At 43.3% G+C, this 22,082-nt stretch overlaps 1 protein-coding gene across 1 annotated transcript in view; it reads right to left on the reverse strand.

The window, feature by feature from the left end:
• FAM49B (family with sequence similarity 49 member B) overlaps positions 1 to 22,082 on the reverse strand; it is a 494,888-nt gene that overhangs the window by 384,101 nt on the left and 88,705 nt on the right. The window lies entirely within an intron of this gene.

Consider the following 22,082-nt stretch of genomic DNA (forward strand, 5'->3'; position numbering starts at 1 on the left):
GACATAAGCTGGCATTTCTACAGTCTTTCTTTACTGTACTACTATAAGCACACCAGCTTAGGTGCGCCCTGACGCCATTACAGAATTGGCACTAAGCACGCTCCATTGTGACACCTACTGCTTGGCACCAGTTTATAGAGTTGCCCTCTTGGTTTCCAGGAACTTGTTTAAACCCTTTATAAATCCAGCTGTGCTAACTACCTTGACCACATTCTCAGGCAGTAAATAGATAGCTCAGGTATGCACTAGGTGAAATATATGTGTTTTATTTATTTACTAGTAAAAAAGGCCCATTTCTGGCACAAATGAAACGGGCGCTAGCAAATTTTTCCTTGGAGTGTGTATGTTTGAGAGAGTGAATGTGAGAGTGACTGTGTGTGAGAGAGAGAGTGAATGTGTGTGTGTGTGTGTGTGTGTGTGAGAGAGAGAGAGAGACTGAGTCTGGGTGCGAGTGTGTCTGTGAGAGAGAGTGTGTGTGAGAGAATGAGAGTGTGTGCAAGTGTGAGACACAGTGTTAGAGTGTGTTTCACACAGATGCAGCGTGTGCAAGAGAGAGAGTGTGTGTGAGACACAGACTCTCTGTGAGACTGAGTGAATGAGACCAAGAGAGTGTGTGAGTGACTGTGTGACACATAGAGAGTGAATGTGATACAGTGTAAGACATAGAGTGTGTGAGTGAGAGAAAGACATTGACTGTGAGAGAGAGAGAGTGTGTGAGGGAGAGAGTGTATGTGTGACAGAGATACCTCCCCCCCCCCTCTCTGGTGTCAGGCCCCCCCCCCCCCCTCTCTCTTTCTGGTGTCTGAGCGTTACTGTGCAGGATGCTGAGCTCTGGCTGTGCTTCAAGGAACTGACCAATCCAATTTAATAGAATGCACCTCCAACATTCTGAAGCCGAGAAACCTCGTGTGGTTGGTCACTTCTGCTTGTGACGAACCCAGAAGTACGTGATGTCAATTCAGGAGATGGATACAGAGAGCAGGAATGCCTCAGCCATGCAGTCAGCTTCAGAATGTTGGAGGTGTGTTTTATTATATAGGATTTGTTGCATTTGTATCCCACATTTTCCCACCTATTTGCAGTCTCAATGTGGCTTACATTGTTCCGTAATGGCGATCGCCAATTCCAGAGTGAGAGATACAGGTGGTATTACACTAAGATCATGATTGACATGGTAGATTAAGCAGTCAAGTATAGAGAGTTCATATTCGGAATAAGAGGTAAAGTGGTATTGTGTTAAAGTTCTTTCGTGGTAGAGTAGACTTTGGTAGTCACATGCAGAGAGTTAGGTTTTATCCAGTTCAGGCTTGAGTTTCGTTGTCTGATGATTACTACTACTACTTATCACTTCTATAGCGCTACAAGGCATACGCAGCGCTGTACACCAAACAAGAAAAAGACAGTCCCTGCTCAAAGAGCTTATAATCTAAATAATTAGGATGGATCAGTGTGGTATGCCTTGTTGAACAGGTTTTAAATGTGCTACCAATCAGTTACATGGAGCGTCCCCTAATCTTGATTCTATTTGAAAGCGTAAAAGCACAATGCCCCCTTTACAGTCACATTCTTTAAAAGTTATGTGCCAAGCCTTATAGAATAGCACGCAGCCAGATGCATGTGCAAATTCTAAATGGAGCCAATTAACTACAATAATTGGCTGTTAGCTCATTGCTCAATTAAGTTACAGGTGCATCTTGGAAGCTCCCAAATTTGGGGATGCAATTTTAGGTGCAAGTGATTAACATGAAAAGGACTTTCCTAAATTGTTATGGGGTAGAAAAATCTTTAATCATTCTCCCCCTAAATATTTGAAGATTATAGTCCAAAGTGTAATTTTTACATTTATTTATTCATTTGATTACATTTTGATAACCAAAATTTCTCAAGGCATGGTGCAATGAAAATGAAACATAGAAACAAACATAAAGTTCAAAAAAATTTTAAACTACAGATTCACTCCTGCCCATCATCTTATTCATCCTGTCACTAAAAAAATATCACAAACACAAAGCAGCAATGATGAGCCAATAGCTGTTTGTTAAAATCCTTTAATAGTCCAAAAACAACCTTATGATAAGTGGAAATATTGAGTCCAAAAACACTTTTATACTAGTCCATAAGCGCAACATGTTTTGGCACCTAGTGCCTGCTTCAGGGGCATAATTTTAAAGTGTAAGTTGGACAAACAATCCACAGCAGTGGCGTAGCTACATGGGGCCAGGGGGGCCTAGGCCCCCATAGATTTGGCCCTGGACCCCCCTGCTGACGACCCTCTCGACCACCCCTCCCGCCGCCAACCCTCCCCCGCCATCGCCGTGGGCTACCTTTGCTGGCGGGGAACCCCAATCCCCGCCAACCGAGGAGGTCCTCTTCTTCCCGCAAAGGCTTCGTTCTGTTTCTGACATCCTGCACGTTGTACGTGCAGGACGTCAGACTCACAGAAACAGAACGAAGCCTTGCAGATCAGCCAGGATGTCAGAAACAGAACAAAGCCTTCACGGGAAGAAGAGGACCTCGGCTGGTGGGGATTGGGGTCTCCCGCCAGCAAAGGAAGGCGACGGCGGAGGAGGGTTGGCGGCGGGAGGGGGTCGAGAGGGTCGTCGGCAGGGGTCATCAAAGTTGGCGGCGGCGCCGGGGGGGGGGGGCTAAAATGTGCCCCATCACCTCGGGCTCTGGACCCCCCTCCTGCCGAAGTCTGGCTACGCCCCTGATCCACAGTCCACCTAAAATTAAAACAAAATAAAAATAAGGGTATGAGAATCTTCTTATAATGTCAACTACATCTAAAAACAACTAGGACCAAGAAACACCTAGCATCTCACTACTACTACTACTACTACTACTACTATTTAACATTTCTAGAGCGCTACTAGGGTTACACAGCCCTGTACAATTTAACATAGAAGGACAGTCCCTGCTCAAAGAGCTTACAATCTAAAGGACAAATGTACAGTCAGTCAAGTAGGGGCAGTCAAATTGGAGCAGTCCAGATTTCCTGAAAGTTATAAAGGTTAGGTGCCGAAGGCAACGTTGAAGAGGTGGGCTTTGAGCAAGGATTTGAAGATGGGTAGGGAGGGGGCTTGGCGTAGGGGCTCAGGAAGTTTATTCCAAGCATAGGGTGAGGCGAGGCAGAATGGACGGAGCCTGGAGTTGGCGGTGGTGGAGAAGGGTACTGAGAGGAGGGATTTGTCCTGTGAGCGGAGGTTTCGGGCGGGGACATAAGGGGAGATGAGGGTAGAGAGGTAATGAGGGGCTGCAGACTGAGTGCATTTGTAGGTAAGAAGGAGAAGCTTGAACTGTATGCGGTATCTGCTTGGAAGCCAGTGAAGTGACTTGAGGAGAGGGGTGATATGAGTATATCAGTTCAGGCGGAATATAAGACGTGCAGCAGAGTTCTGAACGGATTGAAGGGGGGATAGATGGTTAAGTGGGAGGCCAGTGAGGAGTAGGTTGCAGTAGTCAAGGCGAGAGGTAATGAGAGCGTGGATGAGAGTTTGGGTGGTGTGCTCAGAGAGGAAAGGGCAAATTTTGCTGATGTTAAAGAGGAAGAAGCGACAGGTCTTGGCTGTCTGCTGGATATGCGCAGAGAAGGAAAGAGAGGAGTCGAAGATGACTCCGAGGTTGTGGGCGGATGAGACGGGGAGGATGAGGGTGTTATCAACTGAGATCGAGAGCGGAGGAAGAGGAGAAGTGGGTTTTGGTGGAAAGATGATAAGCTCGGTCTTGGCCATGTTCAGTTTCAGGTGGCGGTTGGACATCCATGCAGCAATGTCGGATAAGCAGGCCGATACCTTGGCCTGGGTCTCCACAGTGATGTCAGGTGTGGAGAGATACAGCTGGGTGTCATCAGCATAAAGATGATACTGGAAACCATGAGATGAAATCAGTGAGCCCAGGGAAGAGGTGTAGATTGAAAAAAGAAGGGGTCCAAGGACAGATCCCTGGGGAACTCCAACAGAGAGCAGGATGGGGGTGGAGGAAGATCCATGAGAGTGTACTCTGAAGGTGCGGTGGGAGAGATAGGAGGAGAACCAGGAGAGGACAGAGCCCTGGAACCCAAATGAGGACAGTGTGGCAACAAGTAAATCATGATTGACCGTGTCAAAAGCGGCGGATAGATCAAGGAGGATGAGGATGGAGTAGTGGCCTCTGGATTTGGCAAGGAACAGGTCATTACAGACTTTAGAGAGTGCTGTTTCTGTCGACTGTAGAGGGCGAAAACTGGATTGAAGCGGATCGAGGATGGCCTGATCGAGGCAGCCTATAGCACTTATAAGGTTACACTCATAGGGGTCTCCAGTCCCTAACATAGAACTACAAGAGAACATAATATTCATGAGAACAAATACTGCATTCTAACAAATAAAAATGATCTTAAAAAAACAGTGAAACTAAACCCATTCAAAATAGTACACTAAAAGCTGCTGCTGCTGCCTTTAAAAACAAACTTATAAACATAGCAGACAAGATAAGAGATTACAAAAAGGCTGCTTATAAATAAATACAAAACTTACTAAGGTGCGCTGAAAAAATTTCCTGCGCTGGTGTAGATGTGTGTATTTACAACATTAGCAAAATTCGCCCTTTCCTCTCTGAGCACACCACCCAAACTCTCATCCACTCTCGCCTCAACTACTGCAACCTACTCCTCACTGGCCTCCCACTTTGCCACCTATCCCCCCTTCAGTCCGTTCAGAACTCTGCTGCATGTCTTATCTTCCGCCTGGACCGATATACTCACATCTCCCCTCTCCTCAAATCACTTCACTGGCTTCCGATCAGGTACCGCATACAGTTCAAGCTTCTCCTCCTAACCTACAAATGCACTCGATCTGCAGCCCCTCCCTACCTCTCTACCCTCATCTCCCCTTACGTTCCTACCCGTAACCTCCACTCTCAAGACAAATCCCTCCTTTCAGTACCCTTCTCCACCACCGCCAACTCCAGGCTCCGCCCTTTCTGCCTCACCTCACCCCATGCGTGGAATAATCTCCCTGAGCCCATATGCCAGGCCCCTTCCCTGCCCATCTTCAAATCCCTGCTAAAAGCCCATCTCTTCAATGTCGCCTTTGGCACCTAACCACTATTCAAGAAATCTAGACTACCCCAACTTGTCATTTTGTCCTTTAGATTGTAAGCTCCTTTGAGCAGGGACTGCCCCTTTTTTGTTAAATTGTACAGCGCTGCGTAACCCTAGTAGCGCTATAGAAATGTCAAGTAGTAGTAGTAGTATTGGCTGTGCTTAGGTCCATTTTTCAATGTGCCTGCAAAAAAGGCCCTTTTGTTTTTGGCCAAAAATGGACGTGCGGCAAAATACAAATTGGCACACTTCCATATTGGACCTGAGACCTTACCGCCACTCATTGATCAAGCGGTAAAATCTCACGTGTTAACCGGGCGGTAATGGTCTACGAGTGTACAATGTCAATTACCGCCCGGTTAGCACTGCACGCCGGAAAATTTCCGGCATGCTTAGTGGACATGCATAAAAAATGAAATTACCACCCAGCGCTTGTGGTAGCCGGGTGGTAGCTCAAAATTGACTCGCATACGTGCCTACACGGCTTAGTAAAAGGGCCCCTCAAAATCCAATGTCCCTCGAATCAATCTATTTAAAACACGATTTTGGCATCAAAAACATCATGCTGACATCATTTGAGATCAAAAATACATTAAAATGCTAAAAAAATAACTTAAAACACTTGGGTTGTTTCTTTTTTTTTTTTTTTTAAGAGGGCATTGACTTATTTAAGTTCACTAGGAAATTGCATATCCAACACCACTTTTCCAAACTATCGGCAACACAAAGAGATTCTTCTGTAGTGAAAAGAACGTCCAAATGGGTACCTCCAGGTTTATCTGATTCTGCAATCCAAGTGTTACAGAAACTTGTCTTGAAAGATACAAAACAGCTTGAAAAATTAAAACGTATCTTCTACAATCTTTCCAAAGAGGAGAAAGAAGATTTACATTCACTTCAAGCCAATACAGAAATAGGCATCAAACCAGCATGGCAAGGGGATTGTCAGAAATTTGAGATACTTTTTGAGTGGTTAAACAAATGTGATAGCAATTTAAGATTCCGCCCCCCCAAAAAAATGTCAATACTGTTGAAGTGTCATTTTTAGATATTTTGATTAAGAAATGTGATGAACACTTCCAAACTACAATTTTTAGAAAACCTACTGATAGGAATGAGTTGCTTCACTATGAAAGTTTTCATGTGAGAAACCGCAAAAATAATCTGCCAATTAGTTTTTAAGCTTGAAAAGATTGTGTTCCTCCCCAGTTCAATTTGAATCTCAAGCTGTAGATGTGGCTCACAGATTTTTTTAAAAAGGCACAAAGTATCAAAAAAGGATAAGAGAAAGCTAAACGTACAGACAGGGGAAAGTTAGGGGGAAATTCTTATTTCAATCCACAACAAGGAATAAAGAGTCCTGATACTACTGAACAAAATAATCTCTCTAATATGGGTAGCAAAGTACTTTAACAGAACTATAATCCTGTGAAGTGCAATAGAACCTTGATAAGAAAAAGCCTCTGAACCCAACCTCCAACCAAAATCAATATTTTCAAAAACAAAGGTTGAGGAAAATATATGGGTTACTTCTCTTCATTGGCATTAAAAAAAAAACCCTTAATTCTTTGGTTCAAAATTGCTAAACATCACAGAATTGACAATTAATGGATCCACAAAGGAAGTAAAAAAGCTACTTAGCTTAAACTTCAAAGTGCAGGTGAGCAAAAACGTGTGTGTGGTCAGTTAATCACACCGACTATGGCCAGAGTTTCGCTGCTGGTAGCTGTCTCAAGGCATGAATGACCAGTAACTTTAAACCACGTACAATCTTCCTGCTATTGGTTATAGCGAAACTCTGGCCATAGTAGGTGATTGACTGACCACACACACGTTTTTGCTTAGTAAAAGGGCATCCAAGTCAAGAGCACAGAATTCCAAAACTTTGAAACCAAATAAGCAAAAGCTTTCTCTCATGCACCTTCTAATGAAAGGAAAGCACTATCTACAGTTACCAACTTCACAGTTATACATCCAAGTGAGCAATCTATGAATGTGAATTTGCGCTGAAAAACTGCATTTCATAACTCACTTTTCATTATACATCAATTCTACTGTTGTTAGTAGCCTCCCTGTGTTTGTGTGTGTATCCTGTTTGTAGGGTAGTAAAATGGAACACAGTGCTTTATTGAATTGAATGTTTATTTTTATTGCTTCATTTTTTCTTGGTCATTTTTCATGTATTGTCTTTACAGAAATTTGTTGTCCGTATTAACAGCCGGATTCTATATATTGAGCCGAGATTTCCATGCAGAAATTGAAGCGTATTCCATAACAATGCGCATAACTTATTTAGGGGGTATTTTACAAAGGCACGCTAGTGTTTTTAGAGTGCACTATGTTTTAGCGTGCACTCAACGCTAGAGACATATATTCCTATAGGTGTCTCTAGCATTTCATGCATGCTTATTTTTAGCATGTGCTAAAAGCGCTAGCGTGCCTTTCTAAAAGGACCTTTTAGTTGACAAGCTAATCAGTGCTAATAATTGAATGTTAACAAGCAATTATCAGCACTAGTTGGCATTAATTAGAATTCATGCACATTACCCACTAAGTGTATTCTGCAAAGCAGTGTGTGTAAATTCTAAAGCACACTGCCAAAAGGGGGCGTGGCTGTGGGTGTGGAATGGGCGGGTCATGGGCATTCCAGTAAACTATGTGCAGGGTTATAGAATACACCTGCTCTGCACCTTACTTAGGTGCCAGTATTTACACTAAGTTTTATTTGGCTTAAATGGCCACACCTAGAGCTAGGCACTGTCATGGCCATTCACCATATTCTATATACTGCGTGGAAATTAAGGCTTAGTCTATAAAGTACACCTAAATTAAGGTGTACTTTATAGATTTTTATTCACTTAGGTGAATTTCATTTTGGCGCCAAATTTTTAGGCATGATATATAGAATCTAATAATCCTAAGTGTCTGATATGCTTTAGCAGATGTTCCCATATTCTATTAGTTTTTACCAATTTTTTTTAATAGTTATCTTGCTCAGTACCATCAACCATAATTGTTTTTTGTTAACATCAGGTGAACATTTGTTTCCCACAATACTGCAGTTGACTCTTCTGAGCAGAAAGCGCAGTCATGCTGTAAAATATAGGTTGGATTTTGAGAGTCCCAAGCTTCATGCACCTAGGAGTAGATAGATCTGTACTTGCAGGATTTTAATTAGAATGCCAGTGGCATGTTTCCAGTATTATTGGATCCAACTACATCCCCACATCATACCAGTTTTGCATTTTGGACAGCACAGTCAGGTTCCTGGCTTCAACATATGACTGCTAATTTTACTACTGTACATTTGCACTATTTAGATTTGCCTGAGAACAGAAAAAAACACCAATAAAAATAGAAAACAAATGATTGCAAATTTGTTGCAGAGAAACCACATAAAGGGATTCTAGTGACATTTATTAACCAGCTGCCAGTTGTTCTTGTAGATTACCAGTGTTACTGGAAGCCTCTCAATGTAGCCAGTACCACTGATCCATTAGTCTGTCTTTTGTATGATGTGGCTCCACAGTGATTAAAGGTAGCTTGTCCACTCCTCTAGCAGGTTAACTATTTCAACAGCATCAGAGCTCATAAATAGTTACTACCAGAAAGGGGCCTGTCCTCTGGTGGTTATACCCTGCCCTCTCTCCCTTCCTCTCCCCATCAACCACATATAACCAATGTTTCTACCTTCCTCAGGTGAGAACTGTTCTTGCTGAGATTATCAGGTGCATTAATAAATACAATGGGGCAAAACAGTGAAAGAAGAACAGGAACCTAAAAAAGAGGAATGAGCAGCAAGTGTTTTTATTGTACTTTGTTCCTGTAGCATAACTGCTAGAAGACAGACAAAAATTACCCGATACTTTGCGGGGGATTATTCAGTGGTGGAATGTCCGGCATAATTCTATCACTACCCTACTGAACAATGGTTGTGAAAACAGTGACATTTGTATCACTACAAACTCCTTATAAGGCTATTAACTATTTTGTCATTTCCCCATACTGTAAATATAAGTCATTCATATAGGAAGTCTTTTACTAAAGTGCACTAGTGTTTTTAGCTTGTGTTAGAAATCAGCTGGCGCTGAATACTGAGATGCCCAAAGGAATATAATGGGTGTCTCAATGTTTAGAGCCAGCTGATTTCTACTGCGAGCTAAAAACTCTAGCGTACCTTACTGTACTAAAAGACCCCCATAGTTACATAGCTTAACTCCTAGAGCTGACTCTAGAACAGAGGTTCTCAATCCACTCCTCTGGGCTCACCCAGCCAGTCAGGTTTTCAAGATAACCACAATGAATATGCAAGAGATAAATCTGCATACACTGCCTCCACTGTATGCAAATCAATATGCCCATGCCAAATGTGGTATGTAGATGAAATGAAGTATAGATAGCTCAACATTTAAGCAATCTTCACCTGCAATGCACAGATACTCCACTAGCGGAGCACTGGATGTCAGCTCAACACTGGATGGAAGATCTCTGGTTTGTGGTTTTGGTTCAAAAGTCATTGATCCAGGGTCGGGATGTCAAGAGGAAATTGATATTGAAAGTTAATTTACTTATGGAATACTGTTATCCTTCATGGATTGAATAAAGTGGAATGGAATCACCTGTTAATAGATTGATTGCAGCTTTCGGTAGTGAAGTGATGCTTGGAAGCCGGTACTTAAGCAGTGTATATGGGTTGTCTTCAGAGAACTAGCGCCATGCTTGTGAAATTTATGGAGTTGAGTTTAGCAGCTGAACAGTAAGTTTTAATACCTTTTTATATATTGTAATTTGAAAAATGTTTGATAAATGGGGATGTGTTTTTTGTGAGGAATTTTCACAATAAATTTTTTGTTTTAGTTTGACCTCCTGATGACGCTACATACAAAACATGGACCCATGTTGAGCCCAAGATATTGAGATTGAAAATTGTGAACTTTGTATTGCTGAATTGGATTGGAGGATAGAAGAAGGATAGAAGATATGGATATAGATGAACTTCAAAATGAAGGAGTTGAAGATTGTTTGAGTAATGGTTTTGTGGATTATTGATGGGGTTTCTGACTGAACAGTTCGAGTGGATCTGATCAATACCATTGAGACTCCTTCTTTGATACTTAGAGGATCTACAACCTTTGGATCATCTTCATATTTTTCATTTTATTTTATTATATCACATATATTTTGCACAATGGTGGAGCACTTTTGATTATACCTCTGGGACTTAAATACTATTTTTGGGAGCAACGCTGAAGCAGCAGCTGTGAATGATCTCAACAAAGATAAGTTTTCAGATTTAAGTACTTTACTACTACTACTTATCATTTCTATAGCACTACTAGATGTACGCAGCGCTGTACACTTGAACATGAAGAGACAGACCCTGTTCGACAGAGCTTACAATCAGTTTATAAATGGTTAAAACAATTACTATAAATGGACTCACAGTACAATGATTTTCATCAAGCTGCCATAAAGTCCCAGTGGAACATTGTGGGGATGTACTGAACACTTTAATCACAATTTAAATGTGTTGATTGGGATATATTAATTAAGATATTTTTCCATGATTAAGCATAACAATAGTCAATTGGTTTACAGCACCACTGAAGATCTGACTAATTTAGAGGGCCTTTTACAAAGCCACATTACCGTTTTTAGCTCACGGTAAAACTCAGCTGGCAGTAAATGCTGAGATGCATTCACTCTGCAGCCCCTCACTACCTCTCCACCCTCATCTCTCCCTACACTCCTTCCCAGGAACTCCATTCACTAGGCAAATCTCTCCTAATTGCACCCTTCTCCTCCATCGCTAACTCCAGACTCCGTTCCTTTTATCTCGCCACACCTTATGCCTGGAATAGGCTTCCTGAGCCGTTACGTCTAGCTCCATCCCTGGCCGCCTTCAAATCCGGGCTAAAGACCTACCTGTTTGATGCTGCTTTTGACTCCTAACTTGTCACTTGCCCGTAACCTTTAACTTGTCTTCCTCTCTTCAATAGTCCCTTTCCCTATGTGCCCTTCTGTCTGTCCTACCCTTCTCCTTATTGATCCTGATTTAGATTGTAAGCTGTTTTGAGCAGGGACTGTCTTTTCTTCATGTTCAATTGTAAAGCGCTGCTTATGACTGGTAGCGCTATAGAAATGATTTATAGTAGTAGTAGTAGATGCCCACAGGAATATAATGGGCATCTCCGTGTTTACTGCCAGCTTATTTTTTACTGTGTGCTAAAAACGCTAGCGTGCCTTTGTAAAAGAACCCCTTAATTATTAGATCATCCCAGAGTAACATAATGAATATGCATGAGAAAGATTTGCATATATCTCTCTCATGCATATTCATTATTGATATCCTGAAAACCTGGCTGGCTGGTGGTTCCCCAGGCCAGGTTTGAGAACCACAAAGGACAGCATGATCCTACCCCTCAATCCCCCTCACTGTGCAGCTATTTCTCTCCTCCCTCCCCCCAATTATCCTGCCCTGAGATGCAAATCCATTCCTGGTTGAAGCAGTATGCACAGAGTACAGCTACTTTATCAAACAGTAACTTCACTTACCAATCTGACACAAGTCCAAAAATGCAGTACTATAGAACGTAGTGGATATTTTGCAGTTGCCCTATTCACTGTTAAACAAGTTGGTTTGCTTTCTCATAGTACAGCTAACCCTACTGAAAGACAATATAAACCAGATGGAGTAAATCTAGTCAACAGTCTACATATGGGGACAGACTTAAAGATCTAAATATGTATATTGTGGTAGAAAGGCAGGATGGAGGAGATATAATAGAGACATTTAAATACCTCCAAGATATAAATGAACAGGAGGTAGAAAGGAGGCTCTGGAATGAAAGGATAAAAGGACAGTGAAAGAGGGTAAGGAATATTCTAAGGAAATATTTCTTTACAGAAAGGATGGTGAGCACATGGAACACTCTCCTACCAGAGGTGATGAAGACAATGACAGTACTTGAATTCATGAAAGCATAGTATGAGCACAAAGGATCCCAGAGATAAAGAAATGCCATCATTTTCTATATTAGGCATTGAAGAAAACTAACTAAAAGGAAACTACTCAAACTGGTGAAGATTTTGAAGGAGGAATCAAGAGAACTCATAGGATGCAAGTTCAGATCACCTTTGCAACCACCGACCCTCTAAAACCCTGTTCTTGACTCCCAGTCCTTGAGGGCTGCTAATGGGTCAAATTTTTAGGACATCCCAATTGAATGAACATGAAACATTTGCATGCCTTTGAGGATTGGAAATGAAGACCATTGCTCAAAACGAACTCAGCAAGTCCTATTTCCTTGCAGCTTAAATCAAGTAATTACAATTGAATGACGATGACAATGTAGCTTGTCATTTTTAGAAACTGCATGACAAGTCAAGCACTAGGTGGGCTGTGATGCCATCTGTCCCAGTAAAGGGCATACATGTCTTTAACTGTATAATTTTAAGATAACATAATCTGCTTAGATGAGAGCTACTATGTAAATTCAAGCACCATATTTAAAAATAAATTGTTAGAAATTTCCATCTGTTATATTCTTTATTTGTCTCTCTTCTGATGATCCTTGATTTTCCTGTGAAATAGTATCAGCTTTGAAGAATGGAAGTAAGGTTACAGCTAGCAGGATTCAAAGTGTATAGAAAGAGTAATGTGAGAAATGAGTGAGACTGTCTTCCAGCCGGTCTCAATTCAAATGAATGGAATTTTACATCTCTGCTCATTGTGCATGTAAATTTAGCATTACATTAATACAGTCGCACTTACTAACACACTAAGATTTTCTGGCACTTAAAACTGCCTATTTTATGGTGCAAATGTCTGAAGCCCTTTAGAACCTAAGCAAAAAAATAAACTGAAGCACAAGGCACCAGCTCACTCAGAGAAGTTACGTTATTAGGTTCTCTCTATAAGCCAAATGTTCTTGCTCCTGCCTACAAATGGTAGCAATCACTTAGAAATATCACTTTCTGGTTAATTTTAAGCCCAACTGGATGACAGATGGGTAGATGGTTAAAACACTATCATAAGTACATAAGTAATGCCACACTGCGAAAAGACCAAGAGTCCATCAAGCCCAGCATCCTGTCCACAACAGCGGCCAATCCAGGCCAAGGGCACCTGGCAAGCTTCCCAAACGTACAAACATTCTATACATGTTATTCCTGGAATTGTGGATTTTTTCCCAAGTCCATTTAGTAGTGGTTTATGGACTTGTCCTTTAGGAAACCGTCCAACCCCTTTTTAAACTCTGCCAAGGTAACCGCCTTCACCACGTTCTCTGACAACGAATTCCAGAGTTTAATTATGTGTTGGGTGAAGAAAACCGACAAGGGCTGTGTTTCGGCAAGAGTCTGCCTGCGTCAGAGGTAAAAAAAAATCCCAAATTCCTTGTTATGTATTGCAGGAAAATGATAAATAAGCCTGACAGAAAAGTCGGTCTTCCTACGATCATCTGCGCAACCAGCTGACAAAAAAAGTCAGTCTTCCTATGATCATCTGCGCAATCACAGAAAAAAAATCGCCGCTGTCTTAATTGTTCAAAAACTGGAAGACAGCGGCAATTTGTTTCTGTGATTGGGCAGATGATCGTAGGAAGACTGACTTTTTTGTCAGGTGTGTGATCAGACAGAAGCAGATGCTCTGGAACTGGAATCCATTTGTAGGTCCTGGGAACAGCAGTTCAGCATTGATAGGTGAAGAGAGGAAGAAATACTAATGCTAAGGACTTAATGGAGGGAGAAAGGGAGGGCGGGAGAAAGAAATAGAGAGGTTGGTATGGATCGGCTAGGAAGGGAAAAGGGGGCTGACTAGGGAAAGAGAGTGAGAAACAGGTGGGGACTGGCTGGGAAGAGGGAGAGAAACAGGAAGATTTGTTGGGACTAGTAGAAGGACGAGAAATAGACTGGTGGAGACATAACTGGGAAGGGGCATAAAGAGGGTTAGTGTAGTGGGGATAGGCTTGATGCTGAGAGGAGGGGAGATGGGAAGAGTGGTGGGGATGAAATGGGGGGTCCCTGAACTTTTGGGAGGCTAATAAAGGGTCCACATAACCAAAGAATTTTGGGATGCTCTTATCTAGAGCCTAGGAAGCACATCTCAATCATGACATAAGCAAGCTGAAACTGCAAAGAGAGCTGTAATACTAACTTTCTAGACGGAAAATCAAGAGAGCAAAGAAAAATATAGATCCAGCAAAATATAAAAGATCAGCAACAAATCATGCAAACGCTAGGAAAGAGAAAATGGAAGGACACCAGTGGTGCATATCTAATTTCAGCCAAAGACAATGCATACCTCTCTGCAGAAATAGTAAGAGGCTAGAGTAACTCAGATAATGCTGATTTTTCACAGGCTTTCAAGTGTGTTTCATAAGGAGACTATTGTTACTAAATCAAGAAAGGAAAGATGAGTGAAATCTCTCTTCCCCATAGCTGTCACAACATATAGGCCTGAAGATGACTGTGTAGCATGGGCAAATAACAGGAACAGAGATTGGCCTGCATGGTGATGGCAAACCACTGAGGTTAGACTGTCTTGTAGTTCCCAATTTTGTTTTTACTTTCTCTTTTCTGAACTTCCTTTATACCCTCAGATCTATCCTGAATGTGATCCAAGAAGAGAGTATGGGTAAATGGTACTGTAATCCACCTGGTGAAAAATGACTCAAGTCTTTGGTTCAGACTGCAACTTTTTCTGAAGTTCTCCCTACATATGGGAAGGTAGAGGAAAGACTATGCTTGAAGCTTGGTGTAAAGAAGAAGATTTTAGGTACATAGGAGGATGGGGCAGTACAGTGCACTCCATTTAAGTGCACGTCAGATAACTGCATGCTCTGTTTAACTGCATACTGTACTTCGGTCCCGTTTTTGGTGCCATCAATTTCTATGGGGACAAACTTCGGTTTAGCGCACCACTGATAAGTGCAAGATTTGCTTATATGCATGGTTTAAGACCACTCATCTGCAGCAAAGACTCTGCATAAGCATGCACACGGAATATGGAAGCCGATTGGCGTTTGACAACCAACGAGATTTCAAATTTACCGCCCCATTAACTGCCACAGGCAGAATAAGCGAAAGAATGTTGTTAGAGTGTACACTGGAGTCGTCATTGTCATCGTCGTCGCGCAACTGTAAGACACTGGCTGAACGAATAGGGTTAGGAGTTAAAAGCAGCATCAAAAAGGTGGGCTTTTAGCTTAGATTTGAAGATCGACAGAGATGGAGCTTTACATACTGGCTCAGGAAGTCTATTCCAGGCATATGGTGCAGCAAGATAAAAGGAACGGAGTCTGGAGTTAGCAGTGGAGGAGAAGGGTGCAGATAAGAGAGATTTACCCAGTGAACAGAGTTCCCGGGGAGGAATGTAGGGAGAGATGAGAGGAGAGGTACTGAGGAGCTGCAGAGTGAATGCACTTATAGGTCAATAAGAGGAGTTTGAACTGTATGTGGAAATGGATAGGAAGCCAGTGAAGTGACTTCAGGAGAGGGCTAATATGAGCATAACGACACTGGCAGAATATTAGTCGTGCAGCAGAATTTTGAACAGATTGAAGAGGAGAGAGATGGCTAAGTGGGAGACCTGTGAGAAGCAAATTGCAATAGTCTAAGCGAGAGGTGATGAGAGTGTGGATGAGAGTTCTGGTAGTGTGCTCAGAAAGGAAAGGGCAAATTTTGCTGATATTACAGAGAAAGAAACGACAGGTTTTAGCAGTCTGCTGAATATGTGCAGAGAAGGGGAGAGGAGTCAAAGACCACCCCAAGGTTATGAGCTGATGAGACAGGGAGGATGAGAGTGTTATCCACAGAAATAGAGAACTGGGGAAGAGGAGAGGTTGGTTTAAGGGGAAAGATAAGAAGCTCAGTCTTGGTCACGTTTAGTTTCAGATGGCGCTGAGACATCCAGGCAGCAATGTCAGACAAGTAGGTTGATACTTTGGCTTGGATTTCGACTGAGATTTCTGGTGTGGAGAAGTAGATCTGGGAGTCATCAGCGTAAAGATGATACTGAAAACCATGGGATGAGATCAGAGTACCAAAGGAAGAAGTATAGATAGAGAAAAGAAGAGGTCCCAGAACAGATCCCTGAGGTACACCAACTGACAGTGGGATAGAAGTAGTGGAGGATCCACTAGAGTATACACTAAAGGTACGCTGGGAGAGATAAGAAGAAAACCAGGAAAGAACAGAGCCCTGAAATCCAAGTGAGGACAGCATATCAAGGAGTAGGCTGTGATCAACAGTGTCAAAAGCAGCAGATAGATCGAGAAGGATGAGGATAGAATAGAGACCTTTGGATCTGGCTAGGAACAGATCATTGGAGACTTTAGCAAGCGCTGTTTCAGTTGAATGAAGGGGGCGACAGCCAGATTGAAGTGGATCAAGAATAGCTTGAGATGAAAGAAAGTCACGTTCAAGTATCTTGGATAGGAAAGGGAGGAGGAAGGTGGGGTGATAGTTGGAAGGACAGGTAGGGTCCAATGAAGGTTTTTTAAGGAGTGGTGTGACTACGGCATGTTTGAAGGCATCAGGAACAGTTGCAGTGGACAGTGAAAGATTGAGGATAGGACAGATAAAAGGGATGACAGTAGGAGAGATAGTGTTAAGTAGATGGGTGGGAATAGGATCAGAGGAACAGGTAGTTTTGAGGAGGAAATAAGATGTGTAGTTTCCTCTTCAGTGATTTCAGAAAAGGAAGAAAAGGAGGCAGGGGTTGGAGGGTTGATAGAATGGACTAAGGGAAGGAGAGGTGGAGGTGACCTGGTTGAAAATTCAAGTTAAATCTTGTGAACCTTATCATGAAAGAACTCAGCCAGAGTCTGGAGGGAAAGTGAAGGTGGGGTTGGAGGTGAAGGCACTTTGAGGAGAGAGTTTAGTGTGGCAAAGAGACATCGAAGGAGGTCAGCAAGAATTTGAAATGTATGAAGTCAGCACGGGCACGGGATTTCAGCCAAAGGCGTTTGGCAGAGCGGGCCCAGGAACGAATCTATCACTGTTGGATTCCCTACATATGCAGAAAGAAGCCTGGAATCATGTTAAACAGGCAACCACCGTGAACTGCTACAAGCGGGCAAGATTTGTTAGGGATCTGGAGAGGGTCGAAACAGATGCAGCTGTTGCAAACACGTCAGATGAACAGCCTATTGACATCCCAGCCGGTGTTACTGAAGAGGAGTTTCATCAGTACGTAACTGTTGATTACGATCTACAAACAGCTGACAACAGCATTGATGTCCAGATACGCGCCTACACGCAGGCAATGGCTGATGATGAAACAGATGATGAAATGAGCAGCGAGGCACACACTGACGAAGTTCAACAACCACCTGTCAGTTTTGCAAGAGCGCTGGAGAGTCTCAACACCGTGCGGGCCTATCTGGAGGCCACTGGATGTCAGTGCTATGACTGTTTTTACCGTCTGGCAGACGTAGTCTATGGAACTCACAGACACAAGAGTAAGCCTGTCAGTTAATGAAGACTGTATAACGTCAGTTAACGGAGACTGTATACTGTACGTATAATAAACAGTACTGTACATATGTTTATCAGATGTCAAGCTTCTTTGGGTCACAACGGTTAAGTGCACGCTCCGGTTAACTGTATGTATTTCTTTGGTCCCAGACCCTTGCACTTAAGCAGATTGCACTGTATTTACTTCTACATAACTAAAGATCAAATGCCACTGTCACTTATTAACTCTTTCGTTGTTTATTTTTATATAATTAGATTTTGTTTGTTTTTGTTATTTTTGTAAACCTTCTGATGACTTTATCAGTCTCTTTTTTTGTATTCCGCTTTGAATCCTTATTGGAGAGTTGGCAGTCTACAAGTACTTGTGTAATGTAATGACCTCCACAGGCAAAAAAGAACAGATGAAGTGATGGCACTGCGCTAACAGCAGGCACAGATATGCACAGGTCTGAGCAGAAAAAACTATCAGCATGTGTGCTGGACTACTATTATCACATAAATATCAGCATCGTAAAAATCCTTTATACAAAATGGCCTTCCAGCACACACACACGTGTGCCAATACGGTTTTCTGCTCAGTCATACGCATACCATTAATGGCCTTTGCACACGGACACACAAGGTTCTGTGCTATCTCCAATTACCGTATTTTTCGGACTATAAGACGCACCGGACCATAAGACGCACCTAGGTTTTAGAGGAGGGAAATAGGAAAAAAAAAATTTTCCTTTTTCCCTCCTCTAAAACCTAGGTGCTCTGGTGCGTCTTGTCCGAGTTTTGGATCGCCGTCCCCTACTTACGCGATGCCATGTTCCCTGGTGGTCTAGTGACGTCGGGGCAGGAAAGAGCCCCCTCTTTCCTGCCCATCGTGCTGCTCTCTGTGCTCCTGACTGCTTCCTGATGGTCTCGGCGAGATTCAAAATGGCCACCGAGAATCTCGGCGGCCATTTTGAATATCGCCGAGACCGTCAGGAAGCAGTCAGGAGCACGGACAGCAGCGCGATGGGCAGGAAAGAGGGGGCTCTTTCCTGCCCCGACGTCACTAGACCACCAGGGAACATGGCATCGCGTAAGTAGGGGACGGCGATCCAAAACTCGCTACCTTCGGACTATAAGACGCACCCCCCATTTTCCTCCCAAATTTTGGGGGAAAAAAGTGCGTCTTATAGTCCGAAAAATACGGTAGCACAAAGGTTTTGCACAGGTCTTATTTGCCTACAATTTGTTTAGTGTATCAGTGAGCAAAATTTGGACATTTTCCTTGCTTGCTTTAGAAGCCATGCACTAGGCCATCAGTGCACAGCTCTAAATACAAGCTTTCTGCATTGAACCCTTAGCAACAAATGATGTCGCATTCCTACTCATGGAAGACAGACGTAGTCTATGGAACTCACAGACACAAGAGTGTACAGAGGACTATGACTGATTACTTCAAGTAAGCCTAACGTCAGTTAACGGAGACTGTATAACGTCAGTTAACGGAGACTGTATACTGTACGTATAATAAACAGTACTGTACATATGTTGATTAGATGTCATGCTTCTTTGGGTCACAACAGTTAAGTGCATGCTCCGGTTAACTGCATGTATTTCTTTGGTCCCAGACCCTTGCATTTAAGCGGATTGCACTGTACTGCAAATCCAGTTACAAAAATCTCACTCCAGTAGTCCCAGCAAACTTCATACTTCAAGACTGTCTGACCATTTTTAAACTCTAGATTTATTACATATTTGTTTCAATTTGGCACACATTGACATATAGCACCTGCCCCATTCTTAGATCAGACATTGGGGCTATTTAGGGAGCTCAAGAGCCATTTAATCAGCCATGCTTCTATCAGGATAGGGCAAATGATAGGAGCCTATTCTTTAAAGGAAGGTAGGTGCCTTCCTAAAAGGTGACATACGCACCTAGAATTTAAGTGTGAATATTTATGTCAGCCATACAGCCGCTGTAACTGTTGGCACCAAAATTTCAGAGATAGGCATGTAAGTCACAGTATTCTATAAGTTAAGCACAGATGTAGGAGTCCTGTCCAGGCTCTCTACCCATGGGTACGCCCCTCCTCCCTTGCAAATACTGCTATGTAATTTAAACACATATTTACAGAATAACCCTTAGGCGGAATCTTGGCATTCATACGTGTTGTGATAAACACAGTGCCTGCCCTTACAGGAGGAGGCCGCCAGAGGGCGCTCTTCCACTGAAATCGGGAAAATGCCCATTCTGGTCACTAGAGGGAGCTCCAGGGGTCGAGCTGAGTATTGGCATGTATGGGCCAGTAGAGGGAGCTCCAGAGAGATAGCTGGGGGAGTGAGAAGAGACCTCTGGACCCAGATCTTTCTAGAACCAGAGGGGCGAGGTCTCAAGAGGTGGGGAGGTTTATTGAACACCTCATAAAGAGCTTCCTCTCAGTAGAGGAGAGAGATTTGCCCGAAAGAGAGAAGTTTTGCCCAAGGGAGAGAAGATGGGGGAACCTGTAACACCCAGAGCCGGAGGAGTACTAGCAGGAAGGCTGAAGAAGGAGGCCTGCTGGAGGAGAGTCAGGAGAGCCTGATGAAGGAGAGGCAGGAGAGGGTTTCCTCCAAGACCCGAGAGGTACTTACCTGATGGGGACCAGCCCCGGAGGACTAGGAAAGGATTGTTATGAACAATGGCTACTGGAGTGTTTGACAAGAAATAACAGCCGTGGGGTGGAGGATAGGACCGTAAGGTTAATGTGAATAAAAGAAGGTCCTATCCGGGGGAGGAGGCTGTTATACCCTGAGACCCAGAGGTCCCCGGTAAATGGGCTCAGGGAAGATGAGAATTGCAGTCAGAGAAGAGTTGGAATGCCAAGTTCCCAAAAGACTGTAACCTAGCTAATAAACTGAATTTACATACAAACCAGCTAATTTGCATCTTTTGGCAAGCAGGGAAAGCTGTGCTATCTATCCAGAGAAGGGGACCTAGGGGCCCCACCAGAAGAACTGGTAAGGTGGGTCTGTTACTAGGGGATACAGCGGAGAGACCGGGCCAGGACTGCAGGTTAAGGAAGAGGTCACCCTGAGGGAAAGGGGAGGACCAAACCTAGAGGCCTGAATGAATGCAGTCACAGAGGAGTCTTGGTTTCAAGGTGGTTCCCTGAGGCAAAAGGCTGGTGAGGCCAGGCCGGAGCCACTAGAGGGCCAATGCACACCAGAGAGCGTCCCTGTGGGGGTTACAAAGGGCACTATCCCAGATGGGACCTTGTGGTTGAATAACCCCCCTGAAGACAAGGACACCAGAGACTCCCTGCTACCCTTGACAGTTGAATAACAGTGACTGAAAGGTGAAACCAAGGGAAGAGCAGAGGGAGGGAGGGAGGGAGGGAGGGTGGGTGGGACCCAGGCAATAATTGTATCCCCAGGGAAGTGTGCAGAAAGGCCCACTGACTACAGGCTAAGTCCGGTCCTGGAGTACCCCTTGCCAGTCAGGTTTTCAGGATATCCACAATGAATATGCATGAAAGAGATTTGCATATAATGGAGGCAGTATATGCAAATTAAATTGATGCATATTCATTGTAGATATTCTGAAAACCTGACTGGCAAGGGGTACTTCAGGACCGGACTTGGGAAACACTAGTCTAGGGCACCAGACGACATAAGGAACCTGATCCCCACAGGTCAAGTACAAGGATCTCTGAAAAAGCAAAAACGAGTGCCAGCAGGAATCCAGCAAGAAGCCAGAGAAGACATCATTTTCCATGCTGTAAAGCCCTTAGCTGCCACCACCCTCTGTTCTGAAGCCTCCATGTGGCTGCACTGTCTACCATGCCTGCTGCAGGAAACCTAAGAGGGAGAAAGAGCATGGCAGGTGAGTGAATGGGGAGAAGGAGAAAGAGCACATGTGATTAGTAAAGGGAAGAGTTTTGGAGTGCAGTGGAAAGGGTAGGGTAGGGATGGAGGGCCAGTAGGAATGTGACTGAAAAAGGAGCTGTGGGGCTGTGATCATGTAGTCAGGTAGAGTGGGGTAAAGGAAGGGTGCAAGAGAGTGTGAGATATCCAATGACATCCATTACCAACAGCAAAATGCATAAATGCAGGTCATGGAGTCATAAACTGTGTTGCTGAAATTGCCATGCAATTCTAATCTTCAATCTACACATCATAACTCCATATATCACCACAGCTGCCTTTCTGGACACAATGACAGCACTAGGATTTACACAGGTGATCAGTTCTCCAACCCAAGAAAAGGGTCACATACTAGACCTGGTATTCTACAAAGGGGTGGATGTCCCAGAATTCTGGGATAACAGTATTAAAATAATACCCCTATCATGGTCAGACCATTTTCTAATTAAATTCTCCCTAAGTGACCACCTGAAACAAATGGCACCTCCCAGAGTTTGGAAGGAGATTAGAAACAAAAAAAAGCTGACCGCTGAGAATTTCCTAGAGGCCTTGGACTATCCACATGTAGATGAAAAGACAACACTGTCAGAACAAGTTGACATCTGGAATACACACTTAGCCAAGACTTTAGAGAAAACAGCAC

The sequence above is a fragment of the Microcaecilia unicolor genome, chromosome 1 (genome assembly GCF_901765095.1).
Source record: "Microcaecilia unicolor chromosome 1, aMicUni1.1, whole genome shotgun sequence".
NCBI classification, from domain to species: Eukaryota; Metazoa; Chordata; class Amphibia; order Gymnophiona; family Siphonopidae; genus Microcaecilia; species Microcaecilia unicolor.